Consider the following 18919-nt stretch of genomic DNA (forward strand, 5'->3'; position numbering starts at 1 on the left):
ATTCTAAACCTAATTATTATTTTTCTTATTATTATTTGGGGGGCTTAGGACAATTTCAGGGTAGTTTTCAGCCCCCCTAAAACAGGCCTAACAAAGTCCATGTCTTTGACAGTAGCTATCTTTCATTCACAAAACATTGTATTTCATGCTTTAATTGGTGAGCTCTGACAAAAAACGTTGTAGACACAAACATCTCCATAGATTACATCAACACACTTAGGATGCCATCTCAGAAGTGCTGTTTCGATTTTAATTGGAGCTGAAAATGAAAGTGAATGATGTGTTGAGGGAGAAAGAAAAAGGAGAAAAGCCTCAATGGAAAACAGGCTGAACATTCAGCGTTGCTGTAATTATCTTTTAATGCTTTTAACTGTCTCTTCTAATTGGACTTTCATATGAGCCCACCTTGGTCTTTTCCCATGGACTCTGGTTAGCATAAGTCACATGTGTCATTAATGTGTGTGTGTGTGTGTATGTGTGTGTGTGTGTGTGTGTGTGTGTGTGTGTATGAGGGAGGAGATGGAGATGTGCATGTGTGTCTCGTGGTTTGAGCAAAGCTGTTCGTTGTCAGCCCATTTGTCTTTATCATACATAATCAGAACAGCCCCACAAGGAGGGAGACATTGCGGTCTAGTTATTGTCAACACCACTTTCACAACCTACATATACTGATATACACAACATATGCTCATATACACACATGCAACTTGTGGGACCTGCAACCTGAAATTTAGCTTTATGACACATGTAAGCACACCACTCATAAAATACATTTTCAAACAAACACTCGCACGCTCAAAGAAATACAAATAGACAGATGCAGGTAAAGCTTACACACACGCAGCCATACCTTTACTCACTTAAAAACAAATGTACAAAAATAAATGTACAAAAATGTGTGCAGTCCAAATGTACCACCACCCAAGTCTAATTTATTTCCAGCAAGAGACAGACAGTCAGCATGATAAAGCTGATTCATAATTTATCAGGACTAATAGCCACCTGCCTTTGCCACTAGCTGTTATCTGCCACAAATTATGGGTTCAGAAAACCCTATGTTTTAACTGAGTGTACATGTGGAGTGACAGGATGAATTGAATGAGCATCAGATGCTTTCACAGTGCTGTTAGCAGAGGGTGCATATAGAGTATGTAGTGCATGTGGTCATTACGGAGGAAGGTCTACAGATTTTGTCGTGTGTGTGGATCTTTAGTTGAGATAGTCTAAGAGCATGGCCATTTTTAGCTTATGTCTTAACCAGCTTTCACACTGTCAGACATGCACACACACATATCGACAGAGATTATCTTAGAATTAACTGGTTTCCTGAGCTTACTTGTCTTTATGTAAAGGTATTTCTGCTGTTCCTGATTGTTATTTTAACCATTGAAAAGGGTGTGGGTGCACTGTAAGCAGACTAAAATAGAATATTAGCGCCTTAAAAGAGTTTTCCACCAATTTAGCACTGCACTCCTATAACATTGTCAGACCAACAATGTACATTTAAAATTCAAAATCAATTCATCAGAACCAGAGATTTTCTTTTTATACGACATATTCTTCTTCCTTGTCAAACCTGGTGCCTACATTAGCCACAATGCAATATGGCCCCTGACAGTTTGTTCTGAGATTTGGATGTGTTATGCTAGTAGCCTCGACTCACTCAAGAAGAGATGAGGAGCAGGCTACAGAGGTCTGGTAACATCACTTCTTTCTAATTCCACACACCCGTTTTTTAGCTTTGTCAAACTTGTAGTCTTCAGCCCCAACTGAAGCTGACTTGAGGACAATTTTTAGACTTTGCACAGCTCCCTCTGGAGCAACAAAGGCTTTATACAACTTTTTTCACATATATATTATTACCCTTGAAAACCTGTAAATTGACTTGGATGTGTAAAACTGTTCCCCTGAATTTTCCCCTTTAAATTTGTAGACTAAAAACATTTATCATTTGCAATCCTTTCAGGTCATGTGCTTTAACAATAAGTTGAAGTCCAAGATCCAAATTTTACTCAATAACTTTGACTATTTTCCACAAGCAAGGAGTCAATTAAAGGTGGCTGGTGATGGCTTTAGAAGATAGTACCAAATTGAGATGGTACCAAAATGGTATGCCAGGAGTGGAAATGGAAGGGAAACGCATGGGAAAGCATGGGGACACAGGAATGCACGGGAACACCATTCCTGTATTAAAAGTCAGGCTAAATGCACTATTTTTTTACATAGCTTTAGTAAGAGATTTTGCCCTGCGATGGACTGGCGACCTGTCCAGAGTGAACCCCGCCTTTCGCACAATGTCAGCTGGGATTAGCTCCGGCATCCCCTCGACCCTGTACACAGGATAAGCGGTTGACAATGAGTGAGTGAGTGAGTAAGAGATTTTCATATGTATCTCATGATAATGAGTTAATCAATAAGAATTATATTATCATACAAATGTGCGAATGTAATCCCCACCTGGCTTCCACTTGAGCATGGTTCCCCACGTAAAATGTGGTCATTTCCACCACTGTGAGCAACATATGAGAAACACCAGCAGATGATTTTAACATTTTGATCCATTTGATGACTTCCATATTCTGTGTGGAATTAAGACCAGAGTGGGTTTGTTTTATCATTGCTTAAGCGCTTTGCCTATTAAACCTTTGACTGTTTCTAACTATGGTACATCCACCTCTTCAACATTCAGGTGTCTTTATCTACTCCTGGACTCACATGTATCTGGAAAATCCGGATTTGTGATATACTCCGTATGCTAGGTGAGGAAATATGGTGACCTGAACTATTAAGCTTTTAATCAAAAGTTCACAGTAAGTCTGTTCCATCACTCTTACATAATGCAGATATTTTGACATTGGCCATCACCTCATCATGTGACGGAAGGTCTTGTAGGGACACACTCATCCTGTTGTGGTAGTTGTAAAACAGATTTTATGGTTTACAACTCATTAACTGAAATGATAATAATAAAACTTAATGACAAGAGTAAACCACTGAAATGTGTAAAAGTGTGTGTTCCTGTAGTGCTTTAAATTGTAAAATTTCTAGGTTTAATGAGGATCTGACATCTAGTAAATGGTGACTTGGATCATAATGGTCTTGATATTGGAATTTGTGGAAGCCTTTCTCAAGTTTTAACATAGGCAAAAGCATACTCTCCCATCAGACATTCACATGGTTGCAAAGAGTCCTAGATTAACTTGCCTCTAATGGAACAAGCCCTGCAAACCACAGAAGTTTAGCGAGACCATGGAAGTTGCTTAAGTTGGCATTGAATGTACTCTCTATTAAACATGCATTTTCACTACTGGTCCCAATATCCAAAATAGCAAAGTCAAGTGGAAAAAGTAATTTAATTTTGTTATGGGTTATCAAGATTATCGGAAGTGAAAGTAATTCAATGAAGACTGGGGACAAACTTTTTCCAAAATCATTTCTGAGTCCGCTTCAATTTACTTTCCCTGTCAAGTTAGTTCAACATCCTACTTTGAGGACCAGGGGAGCCTCACTGTGTGTGTGAGTGTGTTTTCAAAATGTTTTGAAAAAATTACCATCACTCCAATTTGTCCTTTTGCTAAGTACTTCAAAACAGACTTGTTCCCGTGTCCTCCAAATGTGTATGTATAGATTGTGGGTGATATAAATCATTAAAGAGGTAATTACAAAACATAATGCAGTGACTCACAAACCTGTGCCTCTGTCCTTAGATTCTGGACATTCCTGATTTCTAATTTACTACCAGACACCAAGTCCTTTATTCTGCCTACAGATCTCTGGTGTGAGCTGGATAGGCATTACAACAACAACATTCATTATGATAGCGATACAGACTGTACAAATGATAATGAGTGTGCACAAGCAAACAAACCAACAACATCAATGAAAGAACAAGCTCATCTGAGCATCAATGCCAACAAGAATCTGTCAAGTGTCAGTTACCGGCTGGATTTTAGCCTGCCAGTCCACTATTGCTACATTGGCATCAGGACTTGGCTGATCAACAGAAGTAGTGATAGGTAGTGAAGAGGTGGAGGAGGCAGAGACACAGAGGTGTGAAAGTGACTCATACTCTGTACAGATTATTTGTGTTTGTGCGTGTGTGTCATGTTAGGGGAATGTATTTTGATTTAGTGCATCTTTTTATAGCATGTGTGTGCCAGATTGTATAGTTTTTGTGTTTGTCTGTGCTTGTGAGAGTGCACGTCCCTGTACTCGCTGGCATAACTTGTGCATGAAGATGAATATGTGATTGATGCATAATAATGCAATCAAAGGCTGTCAGTCTTCCCTCCGCAAGGTGACGGCTCCGTCGCACTGGTTGTTAATGACTGACTCTCTGACAGCCTTTATAGTCTATTCGCCTTTGTTGTGGCTGCATAGTAATGATGTTTAGAATATGAATGGGAAGTTTAGGTCACTGCCTCTCATTGTCAGCAACAATACAACCGGCCTGAACTCTCTCAGACTTAAGAGGGGAGTTTGTAAGCAAATACAGGGACACGCAAAAGCATAAACGTGAACACAGACAATCTAAGTAAGAGCATACATGCAGTGGGCACACACAAACACAAATACACACTAATTGAGGCTTGGGCTTTAGACACCTGTTCATTACTTCTCTCAGTAGGGAACTGAGTTCCCTGCCACTTGGCATCTTATTACACCTTCATGTGTACTGTGCATCATGGACGTGTATTTCTATTTGTGTGTGTGTGTGTGTGTGTGTGTGTGTGTGTGTGTGTGTGTGTGCATTCATTCGTATATTTGTGTGAAAACCTGTGCTTGCTTGTGTGCTAGTGTGTATGTATCATATGCCATGTTTAATCTTTACATGCTGGATACTGTATAGAGGAAATATGAAATATGGCGTAGGCTGTGCGTGCATTACATCACGCCACAGTCTAATTCAGTGTCAAAATGCCTTTCAAGACATGAATTTTAATCAACTCTGCTGAATATATGAACCATGTTTTGCATAGTGTTATTGGTTATGCCTATTTGACAAACTGGATGATCATCTAAACCCCAGGGTGATTTACATAAATACACATACTGCAACCACACCTACAGCATATTCCCTAAACCAGCCTGGAGTATATATGTGCCAGTATCCCATTGAGAAATGGGAAATAATCAGAACATTTTTGTTGCAAATAATAATGTCAGAATTATAAAGAAACCTCTGACATAGATCTATAGGCAACATGCTTTACCCTTCGTCTTTGTATATCCACAGACTGAAAATAGAAAATAGGCACAATACACACTCAGCCAGCCTCCCAAAGATGATTCCATCAATATATGCTCCATAAAATATGGCGTGCACTAACCAATGCATCCACTGAAGTTCACACCTAGTGGAGCATAGAGGGAGAGTGCAGTAGTGGGAATAAAGAGTGAAGGCAATGGGGCAAATCAGTGGGTCAACCGACATGTCCTCACACCAACTTTGAAAACAAAGCCATCTGACCATGCAGACAGTGGTGGGATAGAAGAAGCAAACCAAACTTACATTACTACACTACATGCAAACTATCATACAGTGTTTCCTGTCGCTTCTGTAGTGTATAGAAAATTTTAAATGCATCCTTGACCAAAACAAATAGATTAACCATAGAAATGGTAGCTGTTTAATTGCTCGGCTACCATTTTTACATCTTCAGTGATTACATCTTTGAAAACAGTGGCTTAGTACTGTGTCAAAAAGTAATCATCAATGCCAGAAGACAGACATGTAGAAACAATGATGCTATCTGCTGTTGGGTTGAAAGGGTAAATGGAGCTGACCTGGCCTCATGACCCTGCTCTGATCTGGGTTTAATTTTGGGATTTATTTCTGTCCTGCACTAGTGTGAAATTGAAAACATGTTTCTATTTGGACAAGTACAGGATCAGGATTGCCACATAAATTGCAAACGCATGTTAATTATCCTGTACCAAATACGGTGTTTGTGGAGCACAAAAACAATGTAGTCAATAGACAATGACATGGAGAGAAAAACAACAACAAGCAAAGATAAACACAAAAATAAGGACAGACAAATAGCAGTGGATAAAAAGAGAGACTTCTACAGAGACAGATAAAGAGAATCCAAGAGTTCTCTTTGAGAAATAACCCTGATCTTTTATGAGCACTTACCCTGATCTTCTCTGCATCATAAAATCCTCTTCTTCTCCATCTCCTCCTCCTCTGTACAGGCATTAAGATACCTGTATTATACCAACTAAAGAGGATTTTGTTCAGGGATATTGGCTTATGTTTAATTGAAGATGGTGCAATTAAAGCTTCCTGGGAGCAGTGAGGAAAATGATCATGGATTTTGTGAACAGATGAAATATATATCGCGATGAAAGTTGAGAATATGGGATGCTAGGCAAAAAATGAAATGGATTAATCTATATCATCAAAATGTGTGCGTATGTGCTTCACCTTGAAGCAGAAGCAGGCTGAACAATCAGATATTTGATCTGGGCTTAGAAGGAAGATTTAATCCCCAGAACGGTGAAAAGGTTTTCTCCCAAGTTGCATTTATGCAATTTTGCCTTCTAGTGCAATTCTATAGAAATGTATCACTGCAATTTCAACACCTGGGCCAGGATTAATGTGTGTGGTATCTATTTGTGAGCATTTGTGTGTTGTACGTGTGTGTGTGTGTGTGTTCATGTGTGTGGGGTCTGGGAATCGTCTGGTCTGGTTTGAGAGGGAGAGTGATGCGGCTAATACCTCAAAGCAACTGTCAACCCAAAGTGTGAGGGGGGTGCCTTACAAAAGGATAGAAACATGAAATTCCTTCTCCACGTATAACTCCTTAGGGCAGATGGTAAACACAAATAGACACACACAAACACACATACACATACATTTCAGCGAGAGAAAGAGAGAGAGAGAGAGAGAGAGAGAGAGAGATAGGGAGGGAGTATGTTAAGTTTAAAACCATTTCTACTTTTACGTTGTTTCTGAAGTGAGTGTGACATAGAGGGCATGACATACTTTAAAGGGACAACATTACATAATGACATAAAGAACAATGTAACACCAAAGGGAGCTTGGAGAAAGAGAAAACTAAATCAAAGAACTAAGGAAAAGATGTTGGTGAAAGGACAAGAAGGATAGCTTGTGCCTGTAATATAACTTGAGTGGTGGTGTGACAACAAACTTGCAAATGTTTCAAAGACCTTTTTAGACTAAATTAAACTGCAGTAATCTTCAAGCACAGTGTGGTGGTAACCAAGTGAAAATTTGTTGCTACCTCTCTGAACTGATGGAAACAACTGTGTTTAATCATAGACAGTTTGCATGTTTTCTTGGAACTGTACACTTCTGTACTGCCACATGCATTAGTTGATATGATGAACTTTAATGAGTTTACTTGTTATTTTGCAGGGTAATAAAAAACCCTGCTGCATTTGTTTTCCTTAATTAGCTTGTTAGGACTGTCTTAGCGTGTCTCTCTTGAAACAATTGGGCACCACTACAATTTTTTCATTTCATTTCCTTTTCTTGTCTATACTTGTCCCTGTCCGTTGCCTTCTTTTCTTTCACTGCATGTAAAAACTGCCAGAACTCGGTGCTTGGTTAAAGGGATGGACACAGTTCACAGACCTTGGGCCATCTGTTCCCCCTGATTAAAGGGGAGTGTAAATATCTTTCTGGCCAAATATTGATATCAATTCAATGAGAGGTGCCATCTTGTTGCTTCTCTGAGCCAAAACTGTGTGTGTGACAGTCTGTGTGTGTGTGTGTCTGTGTGTGTGTGTGTGTGTGTGTGTGTGTGTGTGTGTGTGTGTGTGTGTGTGTGTGTGTGTGTGTGTGTGTGTGCATATGTGTGTGTGTACTTTTCAATATCTATGCGTGTCTAGCCATAAGACAGGCCCACGGGCAATGACAGTGCCGACTCATCTCATCTCCTCCACCTCTACTCTCCTGAGTCTGCATTTAATCATTCAGATGACTGTTTGCGTGTTTGTGTGTGTGCGTGTGTTTGTGGTTGGGCAGGTATATGTGCATTTATGTCTGCCTGTGTGACTCTGTTTATGTGTTTATGCATAAAACATGTTGATGTGTCTAAATCTGCAGTTCCAAAATGACTGGGTGGCCAGACTGCTATCAGATGTAGTCAGTCCCAGCCTGTGTTGGATAAATAAGAGGCAATGAAGGAGCCAAGACTAAATTCTCTGGAGGCCTCACAGCACTGGCCTCAGCTTAAGCATCTCGCCAGCCAACATATCCACAGCATAATGAGCTAGAATCTCCCTGGAGTATTGGGATAAATCTAAACACTCAGTGTAACCTATCAGCATGTGTATGTTTGTGTATGTTTGTGTGTGTGTGTGTGTGTGTGTGTGTGTGCTTGTGAATGAGGTCCCTCTCCCAAGAGCTCTTGGGTAAATCTAAATGTAGCTCATTGGCATAAGAGGATTTAACTTTTTGGTTGTCGTGGTAATGAGCTGTGATAAACACCAGCGGATGAGTTGCATGTTACACACACACTCACACACAAATTATGGAAAAAACACGGGATTTACATTGTCAGTGTTACCATGGAGATTTCCCATGAGCCTTGATGAACGAAGCAGGAAGTGCACAGCCCTGTCTAATATCTCAAACCAAAAAATGTTACAATCTAATGCAATATAGAGGAATGAGTATAACTTTTGGCAATGTGCTTGAGGTGTGCTAAATTATCAGCAAACTATCACACATTTGAAGTGGGTTAAGTGCTATAGAATAGGCCCACCCTATATGTCAGCTGCTTTCACCATGGTGTCTAGGCACAGACAGCCAATACATTATTATTATGTATGAAAGGTCGATTGACAATTCTCCACACTCCTGAAAATTTGCTACTAGAACGGAGCTCTCTGAAATGACAGCAACAACTGTCTGTAATCATAGACATGTAGTTTGCACATTTTCTTAGATATATAATCTCTGTATGCAACATTTCTGGTTGCTAAATCTCACATGTATCTAAAGCACTGACCTGTTAGCTTAAACACCATAAAATCATGTTTTTTAACAGTTGATACATATGCATTGTACATTCTGAACTAAAGTAGTGCAGTCATGAAAGTCTGAGGCACTGAAAAGTTTGTTGCTCATATTTACTTTCACTTTTTGGCTCATTGCAGCTCTTTGTCAACAGGCTATATAGTTCCAAGACGTTTTGATATCAGCTAAATCATTGTTTTATCATGCACCAAAGACAAGGCAAATAATTCCGTTAGAATGGTTTCTCCTCTGCTCTGAGCGCTTAGCAATGCGGAGAGCATTTAGATGTCAGTAGAAATAACCCATTCCATAATTTAGCACTGACAATTTTCATGAAAAAAGCTAATATTTGTGAAAGCATTTTGTCATGAATTGGGCAAGTTAGTGTGTCTAATCAACAGATCTGCCAATAAGGCATACGCAGGTCCTCCTTTGAAGAGTCTCAGAGCTGCAGCCACCTATTTCCATTTACTGACAAGAAAATCTCCTCCACTTGTTCTCTCCCATGCTCTGTATGATCAGAAGGTGTTGTACAAGGAGACAACCATCATCATCACCATCATAATCATCATCATCATCATCATCAGACGCTCAGCTGCAATCAAAGACCTTCCAGTCACCCTCAGTCGTGACCATGTTCTTTGTGTATATCAGCATTCATATCAGTGTTTGTGAATATGCAGCAGTGCCTGTGCATGAATTTCTATGAGAGTCGGTGAGTGAGTGTGTGTGTGTGTGTGTGACCATGCACCACATCAGCTTATGATGTAGAATAAACCATGGGTGTCCCCTAGCACCAAAGTGTTAATAATGGAATAAGTAGCTTTATTTCTGTTATGTATTATTAAAAGAGATTATGCACACACCATCTACTGGGACAAATGAATAACCACGGAATAAAGGAGAGTGAATGTGTATGCATAGTCTACACACTGTACATGCTTGTACATGTTTGTGCAAGCACAGGTACCTTGGTTTGTGTTTTGTGTGCACATATATTCGTCTACGTACATTATTTGTACATATTTTTATGATATGGGACATGCATATCTATGATTACTCAGAACAGTGCGTCTGCACATGTTAAATGCACACCGCAGACCAGACAATGTTGTTCACATTATATAATAGGTTTTGCGAAACGTTTGAAAAAAGGCTTTTAACATTTAGCTTTGCTCATTGTGGTGTGGCAAGGCCATGACAGCCTTAATTTAAAGTAGGTTGTACCATAGTCATCAGCATTAACCCTCCCTAAAGCTGACTGGATGAACAAGTCACTGGGGCCCCATTTCTCTTTGCATGGCTGATTATGTTGCTGAGGTTGAAGATTTAAGATAATAACTTTGTTGATTAAAATATGAAACATTCAATCAGTAATATCTACATAATCCTCCAAACGCTAATACTATCACCTGCAGTGCTGGCGGCAGTTTTCAATTTTCACCTCTTTGTACAAGGCTTTTGTTTGAACAGTTACACAGTTTCCAACCATCAAATGCAAACATATTGTATGGCTGATGTGGCATATTAGAGAGGAAGGGCTGAAGATACGAGATGAGGGAAGGGGGTTAGGCTAAACGAGTGGAGAAGACACTAACCTGGATGGAAAAGAGAGAGAACTGGGTAGATGGGGCAAAAAATTTGGGAAGTAATTTGCATTCCATTTTTGCCATTGGGCCTGCAAGGCAAGATATGGATTATGTCAAAATATGAATATGACATTTTAAGATTTGTTTTTTTTCCCCAGCTAATTGATTTAGCTGATTGGTTAATTCAGCTGAAATAAATTGACTGAAATACATGAAGTTGTCTTTACTCCTGGGGAAACCACTTTCATAGGAAATTAACTTACCTACCTCAATCCACTGTTGTATAATTATTGTTTGATTACTCCATATTCCTGGAAAAAAAACATTGTTTACTTTATTGCCACACCAACAGAAGCACAGTATAGTAAAAACAAAATATCTGCTTAGAAATGTAAAATATTGTTATATCGGTTGTTTTAGCGAAGCTGAAAGGTATCACACAAGATTCCACCACTCTTAATGATGTTTCTTATCCTATTATGTTTGTGTGTGTGTGTGTGTGTGTGTGTGTGTGTGTGTAGTAACGATGTGCCTTTATCTCCTCTCTCCACAGCCCATTAATCCTGAGTGTGGGACAAGCAGTCATTACATATTTAACCCAGGTCACCTACTGCGGGTGGCAGATAGGTGCTGTCACTAACAGTGTATGTGTATCTGAGTGTGTGCACTCAGATACAGCATCCGTAAGTACACGCATGTGTGCGTGTGCACATGATTAGGACTGCAGAAATTCACCCAACTTTTACACATATGGTATTAACTCTCAGCAACTCTGAACAACTGTTTGTATAATTTACGTGTGAGTGAATATGATATGTAAAACCTGACCTTAAGATAAAACCCTCAGCTCAAGCGTTCCTAATATTATCCCCCCACAGTAGCTTTGAGATAAATTTCAGCCTCAGAGAACAGGTGAGGCTCAAGGAGGCAAATTATGCATTTGGGACTTCACTAACCCTCTCAGTACCCTCCATCTTTTTACTCAAAGTTAGTTGAGTAAGTATAAGAATAACTATTTACACTCGTACTGTCAACAAGATCTGCTGTATACATGCGTAGTTCTTATCTGTACTCCCCATCAATGCTTACTCCAAGCATATAGAATTCCTATGGATTTTCTGACATTTTCCCCATCTACGTGACAGCCTTCCCATGCTATTTGTTCCAGACGACTGGACTTAGCCGATCTGGGATTAAAATTCCGGATTTCCGTGGTAAAGTGACGAGTATTAGAATTCAAGGGCTTACAACTTTTTTTTCAGACGAGTTATCCTGCAAGCTGATAACCTTAAGAATCCAATTTAGAATGTATCTGACTTTTATTCATCTCTCCAAGAGATTTTTTTCCGACTTCTCAGACCTGCTACATGTATGTTTCTCAGCATACCATTGTGTCTGCGTGTGTGTTCGAGTATGACAGTGTGTGTGTACTGTTCATGGGTTAGAGGACGGTCTAATATGTTTAGCTACCAAGGGAAATAAAGAGAAAATACTGTGGGTTGGACTAATCCTCTCACTTCATTTTCATTTAAGCCATCAGTGAACTCACACAAACACACGAGTGTGTGCGCAGAAACACAACATGTACACTAAGATGGACAAAGCAGTCTCTCTGCGTTCAGTATGCTGGTTCTGAGTGTGTCTTTCTAAATCTCCACTGGTAATGTTTTTGTCCCTCTGGGATGGCATCAGCCTACACACCCAGTAATGAACACACACACATACACACATGCTTATACAAACTGCCTTCTTCCTGTCCCCATGCAGGCTCAAAGTCAGTGAATCATCAACGCATTTAGGGCTACCTAAGGCTAGCCTGAGGTTTCCGTACAGCTAGCTCAGCCATAATGTGACTGTGTAATGATTTTCAGTTCTCCTTTTTGGTGCCTGTCTTTTAAATAATGGCAGTGACCCTGCATCTGTCATATCCCATTTAGAGCAGCTATGTAGAAACAAAACTTGGTGAACATGAGGCCTCCGGTCAGGCCGGAACCAACTTGTAGCCACCCCCTTACAGGTTGAGTGTGTTGGTATGTGGGGGTATCAGTGCATGTTTGTATGTTTCTGCAAGTGCTTACACATGCAGGTACATATTATATGTACACATTTTTAGCCATGCTAGCGGATCTTAATGACAAACATCTACTAATCGCATGTATCCTATATTAGCTATTTTGCAGACATTCATGGTGCTTAGAAGTTGAATCCCAATGACTGATCCCTGACTTTTGCTCTAGTTCCAGCACAAGGTGATCCAGTTCTTCAGTAAAATACCTCAACATCTACTGTATGGATTGGTACAAAATTTTATACACTGTGTCCAGAGGATGATCTAATAATATCCCTGACTTTTCCTGTAGTGCCACAACGAGGTTGACATTTATGGTTTTAATATTTTAACTATTAGGTGGATTGTCATGACATTTTGTACACCCATTCATAATCCCCTCAGGGTGAATTTTAATCACTTTGGCGATACCCTCACTTTTCATCTAGGCCACTCATCAGGTCAATATTTTACTGTGTCCAGTGGTTGCTGTACTATGTATTTATTGCTGATAATGTTTACTGCTAGACATGTTAACATGTAACATGCTAAACTGAGATGGTGAACATGCTGAATATTCTGTCTGCTAAAAAATAACATGCTAGCATTGTCATTGTGAGCGTGACATCAATATTTAGCCTAAAGCACCGCTGTGCAGCTTCAAAGAGCTATGGCTGTAGACATGGCTGGTGTCTTTTTTGAGTTTATGTTCTTGTTATATGGGAGAATGTTGACGCAGACCCAGTAACCTCTACTTACTCCATTTATTAGGTCATACCTTTAGTTATTCATGTTAAAGTGTCACCTGTAAAACAATAACTTTAGTTTGGGAATATAATTAGTATTTTGGTTTAGATAGGAGAGAAGCTTTAAGCTACTCATATACAGTACTATGTGGAAAGGGTTGTGCCGGGGGTTGGAGAATAAATGCAGCCAGTGACAACTGCCAGTAACCCAACGTGTATGTGTGGCTTTGTGTGCATGCTTTTGTTTTCTAGTCAGTTTCTTATCCCCCGGGGAGAGCTGGAGCTAGTATCACGCCGGCTGCTTCACTGGGAGTGTCAATGACTATCTACTTCTCCACTGAGCCTCACAGCCACAAGATAGGAGAGATGAGTTTTACTGTACCAGAGAGAGAGGGGCGAGGAGACAAGGGTGTGAGCGTGAATGAAGGAAAAGGTGAGAGAGGGAAGAGAAAGAACACAGACAAGAGAGCTGGAGGAAAAATGTAAGCTCGAAGGAAGAAGGGAGCATGATAAGAGGGCCCTTGCCCTTTATTTATCTATGCATACATTGTGGTTCTCTGTGTATATTAGGTTTAGGGATGGATTCACAGAATTGGGAATATGTCGACTCATCACTGCTCTCTGTTGTCTGTCAACTTGTTCATTGATCTTGTCTCCGTGTACAGAGAGCTGTGCAGCATGTGAGTATTATGTTTATTTGTATCCTTGTGAACACAAGCATCTATATGTGTGGGATTTCTTGTGTGTATTTGTGTGTTTATGCTTGATTGACAGCTTAAATTAGAACAAGACTGGGCTCACAGACAGTTTATCTCTATCTTATGGACCTAACACAACACAAATACATAGTATTAAAAACTAAATTGATAACTAGAATGGTTGGTTGTGTCAATGTTTGTGTTTCTCTTGACTTTCTTTTGGATCAAGGTTTTATAAATTGAAAATTATTTTCTTACGCATACACTGTCATGCTCAGCCTGTAATAAGAATGTGAAAATTTAATAATTATTTAGCACTACTTGCCAACCAAACATTATTAAATTTATAAAACAAAATCTCCCATTGGCTATCTAAATTTCAAGATTAAAAATTCCATTTCATTCTTCTAACAAGCTGTTAAGTACCTTGATCTTTAAAAATTTGCCTGGGAAACCAACTTCTTTTTAATTAGCTTTTCTTTTTTTGCAATGATGTGCATCCTTGGCAAAAATTCATTCTAAATATTTGCTGAACATGAAAGTGATGCACAAAACATTCATGAACATAGGGCCTTGGGAATAAAGCAGTCCTTTGTGATGAAGGGTCCCAAAAGCAGTTTCCCACCTGAATCTGTCATACTACTCTCTAAATCAAAAAGGTATAAATGTGGTTTAAGTTTTACTTTTCTTTCAGAGGCGGATTTCCCAGCCGTTTTTTAGGGGGACTTGTATCACATATCAGTAACTGGGTGTATTGCTGTTCACCTCCTTCTCTCCGTTTGAAGTCAATAAACTATGAAGGATGACTCATTTGAAGCTAATGCTGCATTGAATCTATCCCATTTGAATCCAGTGTGTTTCAAAGCATGTGTCCTTTGAAGTCAATATTTGTACCCCTCCAAGGCCACACTTCTCAGAGACAGTCTCTCTGAAGTCAATGCGTGTCCCACTTGGAAGTCACTGCTTGTTAAAGGATGGATAGTAAAGGTGCATTGAATGCATGGCTGAATAATGGTCTTTTGGTTGGTTGCTTCCTAAACACTGGTTACTAGCTGTGATCCTATACTCAATATCTTGGCCTTGCTACTGAGTGTCATGGTTAAGAGCCAGATTGTTTTTGTCCATATATGTATATGTGCATTTGTCTGTCGAACAGCTTGGACCCTGTAAACTTTCCACTGTGCCTTGTATTACTATTACGGTATAAGATGTATATTCTACATTGTACAGAGTATTCTGATTAGCTATATAGGCTACAAGAGAAAATGGAGAACAAAGCATCTTGTCATGATAATAATAGACAAAATAATAGCTACCAATTGTGATTTAAGACTCAGCAAGACTGCATACACTTAATTAACGAGTACACAAATACAGCATACACAGCACAGGTGTAATTAATGATCCATACAGGGGTAACTCCTAAAACTAATGAGCACAAAGAAAATGAAAAAAGAGGAAAAGTCAAGATATTTAACTAAAAACCACAAAGCCAACCACACAGTTTTATTTGTTTTCTTGTGATAAAGTATGTTACATCAGGTATGCATATTTGTTTCTTGGTTAATTATCTTTGTGTATGTTATTCATTTAATTAAAACTGGCCTCCCTGGGAAATTGAAGGCATGGATTTATCAGCACAGGATTCTGCCAAGGATACTGTGGCCCTGCTTCTCTAAAAGTTTCCAATTTCCACCATCTCAGACCTGGAAAGGAGAGTCGGTTACTACTTGGTGGTGATGGAGATGGTTGGGACTTCCGAGGAGTTTGAGTAGCATTGCCCTTTATGGAAATACCTGCAAACTGATTCTTCCCCTGAAATCTATCGAGGAGGAGTTTAAGGCTTTTGCGTGCAAGGGAGGTGATGCAGTTCCGGGATCATTGGACCCCAAAGTCTCTGAAGCTGGGTTAGAGGTCAAGACAGGCAGGAAGTGGAGAGCAGAGGCAGCAGTGGAAGAGGCAGAGTCAAGATTAAGCCATGGAGTTCTTGTGGGAGCAGTCACCAGAGGAAGAGCTGAGTTAGATACCATTGCACCACTGCGTTATGACAAAGCTCGGGGAAAGGAGTGGAGGCAATTAGTCCAGAATGAGCAGAGCAGTAGGGATGAGACAGCAAGGTGCCTGGACAAGATGGGAAAGCTGGCGTCATGATCAGGTGCTCAAGACCATCTCTGAGAGCATCTGTAGTGCCATTGCCAGCTGTCGGAGGTCAAAACCAAAGAAGCAGACCATCAGCTTCATCAGAGCCGGAGAGACGCCAATACCAACATCTAAATCAACATCAGGACTTCTCAACACTGCTCGGGACTGACAATTGACAGTAGACTTAGGCAAGCAACTCAAGTCACTCATGTCGCCAAAACAAACAGACCTGACATCATCCTGGTGTCAGAGACAGCAAAGAACATAGTCATGCTGGAGCTCACTGTGCCATGGGAAGAGCAGATAGAGGAGGCCTTTGAATGAAAGAAGGATCGATACGGCTGGAAGGCTGGAAGGCAAGGTGCTTACCAGTGGAGGTTGGGTGCAGAGGCTTTGCAGAAATGTCTCTCTGTATGGCTTTAACGGTACTTGGGATATCAGGGGAGAAGAGAAGAAGAGCTATCTCTAACAGCATAGAGGCTGCAGAGAAAGCCTCCAGGTGGCTCTGGATTAAGAGAGGGTATCCATGGGAGATTGCTACTAGGACACAAGCTGAGGCTTGATCAACCTCAGCTGGGTCACCTGAGTGAGGGTGTGTGATGTTCGAAACACCTGAAACACCCTATGACCTCAGGTAACATCACTTATGATGTGCCCTTGTTCTTACATCAGAAGATGTAGCTTTTGCAGGCATGTTTTTAAAACTAAAATTTTAGACTTGTTGTGAAAGGGCTTTTAAAGCTAGTTAGTTGTCTCAGACATATGTGATTTGATATTAAGCTACTTTATTTCAAGATCCCGAGTTACTTAAACCAGAGAGGCTAATTAAGGAGTAAACACCTCAACCTTGATATTTATCCTATTGCATTGGTACTTTGGTTGGTTCTAATTTATTAAATTTTCCAATTCTGCTGCAACACGTTTCCAACAAATATGTTAATATTCAACAAATCATGAAATGCAAACCACTTCCAAGACTTTTTTCCTATACTGACTTTATATAGTGACTTTATATATTATCTTGTCTGTTTGTGGGATAATGTAGGGTATTTGTGCTGACGTGTATATTATGTGTGCAATTTTGTAGACACATGTGTGCACCAACGTGCATTTGTGTGCACACGCTTTCAGTAACCACCATGCTTTTTACCGTGACACTATGCCCTTCCCTCTCCTCCATCAGCCCTGAAATGCACTCGTTTCAAGAGGGAGATAAAATATGTTTTCTTTAGAATCACTATCTTTCTTCCAGACAGGTGCACTCTGTCCTTTATGTGGTGTATGACTCACACACTCACAGACATACACGCAAACATACCACACGACCTCAGAGGATGCATCAGCGTGGGTCTGATGTTAAGTAAAGTGTTTTTGCCAATGTGACTTTTGAAGAATGAACTCGGTTAATTGCTGGTTTCTTAATGAAACCCCCAATTTATTTGCACACAGCTGTAACAGTGATCAGAGCAGGAAGCAGAGCAGACACTCAAAGGTAAAAAGAGAGGAAAAAAGAAAAAATAGATGTGAGGAGAAAAAATAAAGCAGATATATAAAACATTGCTTGGGAGAATAATTCCTATGCAGGAAGTTACAGATTTTTTTTCTATCTGTCTCTCTCTCTTCCTCACTCACATACCTTCTTTCACACCCCTATGAGGATAAAAACTCTTTTCGCCCTTTGATTACACACACCGGGACCTGCGTATCTGTTCTGGAATGAGGGTATTGTCAGGACAAGGTGGTTAAAAGATAGCAGAGAGAAAGGGAGGGAAAGAAACAGTCAGACAGAGATGTAGACAGAGTAAAAGAGAGGAAGATGGACTGGAACAAATTATATCTCAGAAAGGTATGCCTTATCTTTACACATCTTGACCATGGCTTCTTCAGAGGGATGTTTTCCCAAGGTAATTTTCCCAGATGCTTCAGAGCAAATGTTATTTTCTAAGCACGGACAAGTGAATTAAAGGAAAACAACAGTAGCATCCTTGCTGTAAACAATCATCTGTTTCTGTGTCCCTGCAGAACAGAGCCTTTCACCTCCCTTGTGCCTTTCTTTGATGGTGGCCATTTGACAACAAACAAATCTATTTTGCTTTTTGTGCATTGCTATGCTCCTCTGAGATGAGCTGCATTCCTGTGCGTTTCTGTCTATTGTTCCTGCTGCCTCCCCAAACACCCTTCTTGCCTGTCTGGGCTCACTCCTTCTCCCACTGCCCTGCAATAAACAAGAGCATAAATACAAAACTGTAGCCCTGTAGTTGTTTCTCTTAATTCTCATTCATAGACCAAACTTGGGCAGATTGCATGAAAACTGTTATGAATTAAAAATGACTTATTGCTCAATAAAAAAAGTGTAAATTACCTAACTAATTACTCAACAGCAGAAGTAACTTGCCGCTTTACTTTACTCTCCTATTTCTGTCAAATGTGCCATACATTACATCTGCATTTAACATTTAGAAAAATAAAACTAGACTTGTGGTTTAACAAGAAGCTAGCCCATGAATTGAAGCCACTCTGCCCTGGTGACTTCTCCTCACTGTGAAGCTGCGGGATTCACACACTCTTCAAACTCTGAATGAAACACCTCAATGCCTCAGTTTATACTTATAGTGACTAGCTAACTGGCTAACACATGACTTGGGAATTACTTTGGAGTTACTGGAAAGTGTGTTTTCCCTCTTTTGATGGGTTCTAGCTGCTTC

Source organism: Micropterus dolomieu, linkage group LG17 (genome assembly GCF_021292245.1).
Source record: "Micropterus dolomieu isolate WLL.071019.BEF.003 ecotype Adirondacks linkage group LG17, ASM2129224v1, whole genome shotgun sequence".
In the NCBI taxonomy this organism is placed as follows: domain Eukaryota; kingdom Metazoa; phylum Chordata; class Actinopteri; order Centrarchiformes; family Centrarchidae; genus Micropterus; species Micropterus dolomieu.